We start from the raw sequence: 1,682 nt of genomic DNA, 5'->3' as shown, positions 1-1,682 counted from the left end.
TGTGTTCTGGCTCTTTGTGAGATAGTTTGGTAAGTCATAGTTTTTAAGGAATTGTCCATCTCATATGAAGTATCAAAATTTATTGGCATAAAATAGTTAAAAACAAACTTGTTATCCTTACAAGGTCCTCCTTTTTTTCCCTAGGGAGGAACTGTGTCTTTATTTTGAAAAAATAGGTGGCCTCCTCGTGGCGGGACCGTGCTTCCTCCTGCCGGGCGTAGCGTCTGGGCCCCCTGGATCTGTAGATTTCAGACGCTTTGGATGTGCTTCAGGAAGGCCTCGTGACTGAAGCAGCCGTTGCTGTCCTCATGTCCTGCCGGAACAGTCTCCAGCCTCTCCTCAGTCATCCTCTCTCCCAAGGTGGTGAGGACATGTGTCAGCTCTACTCCCAGCACTTTGCCATTCCCCCTCCTTGTCAAACACCTGAAGACCCTCCAAGTAGTCCTCATATGTGCCTTGGTCCTGGTTTTTGGCCACTGCCTGGAGCATGGGCAGGAAAATCTCGAAGTCCACATGCTGCGACTTCAGATTGTCATTTTGGGGTTCCTCAGGATCTTGAGCATCTTGGCCTTGGTGGGGTTCTGGCCCATCATGTCCTCACACTGGCTACAGAGGATCTTGCCATCCCCTACTCGGTCAAACAGCTCAAAGGCCTCCGTGAACTCTTCTAGCTGGTCCTTGTAAGACTCAATCACCACTTTGGAGAGATCGACAGGGGCCAGGGTCATAGCTGGCTCAGCCTTGGTCTTGTCTGGAGGGGCTGTGGCTGCTGGCTTGGCAGCAGGCTTGGAGAGGGAAGGTCCTGGGGTTTCTTCATGGGAACATCCTCCTTGGGAGGCATGATGTCTGGTGACCAAAGTACAGTATGCCGATGGGGGCGCCCCTCTCCTACCCCATTTCCTGCCATGTGACCAAAAGTTGGGCTTAGGAATTGAGAGCATTTTGAAATATTACTCTTCAGAATATGTATTTGAGCCTGAGCCCCTGTTATCACCGGGGCCTGGGATACTTGATGGCCCTGTTATATTTCTTTCAGTTTAAGTCCCCACCCTGAAANGGGCCGGCCCGGAAAAAAAAAAAAAAAAAAAAATTAATAATCTTCACAGCAACCCTATGGGGTAGAACTATTATGTCCCCATTTGAGAAACGAAGAAACTGAGGCATGGTGAGTTTGAGTACCTTGTACTACGTCATACAGTGAGTAAGTTGGACACCGGAACCCAAGCTTTTAATTTGTTAGGTGTTAGTTGCCTTCCCCCCCCCCTATACCTTCCCGTAGGTCTTAGAATTAACTTCCTCCAATTATGATTTTAAATCAGAGGAGAAGGAACATTGGTAGATGACCTATAGAAAGACTCCACACTGCCAAATACTCAGTATCTTGTGATTCAAAATAGAGAGGCTGCGAGACACCTAAATTCGTCACTGTTTGTCCTCTCCTGCCCTGTCGGTTTCTGACTGACAGTTCCCATTTGAGCACTGAATCGAGGGCTTGGCAACACTATTCACGTCTGAGAACTAGTTCAAGTGGTTCTGATTTAATTTTTATCTGAGTCTATTCTGAAAAGCCTGGGATACCTTGTGCTCCAAAAATTAACTTCTTGTAGCCATGATGAAAAGAACCAGAATGACAAAGTGAAGCCAGTCAGGAGAGGTGCAGGAGTTAGTGGAATCCCTCATGA

The 1,682-nt window shown here is 47.5% G+C and overlaps 1 pseudogene; it reads right to left on the bottom strand.

The window, feature by feature from the left end:
• Window positions 1-248: 248 nt before the first annotated feature.
• Window positions 249-841, bottom strand: LOC103598418 (annotated as a pseudogene).
• Between the last annotated feature and the right edge of the window lie 841 nt (window positions 842-1,682).

This window comes from Galeopterus variegatus, unplaced genomic scaffold, assembly GCF_000696425.1.
Source record: "Galeopterus variegatus unplaced genomic scaffold, G_variegatus-3.0.2 Scaffold2605, whole genome shotgun sequence".
In the NCBI taxonomy this organism is placed as follows: Eukaryota; Metazoa; Chordata; class Mammalia; order Dermoptera; family Cynocephalidae; genus Galeopterus; species Galeopterus variegatus.
Note: the sequence above shows the minus strand (reverse complement) of the source record. Positions and strands in the feature narration are given on the sequence as shown.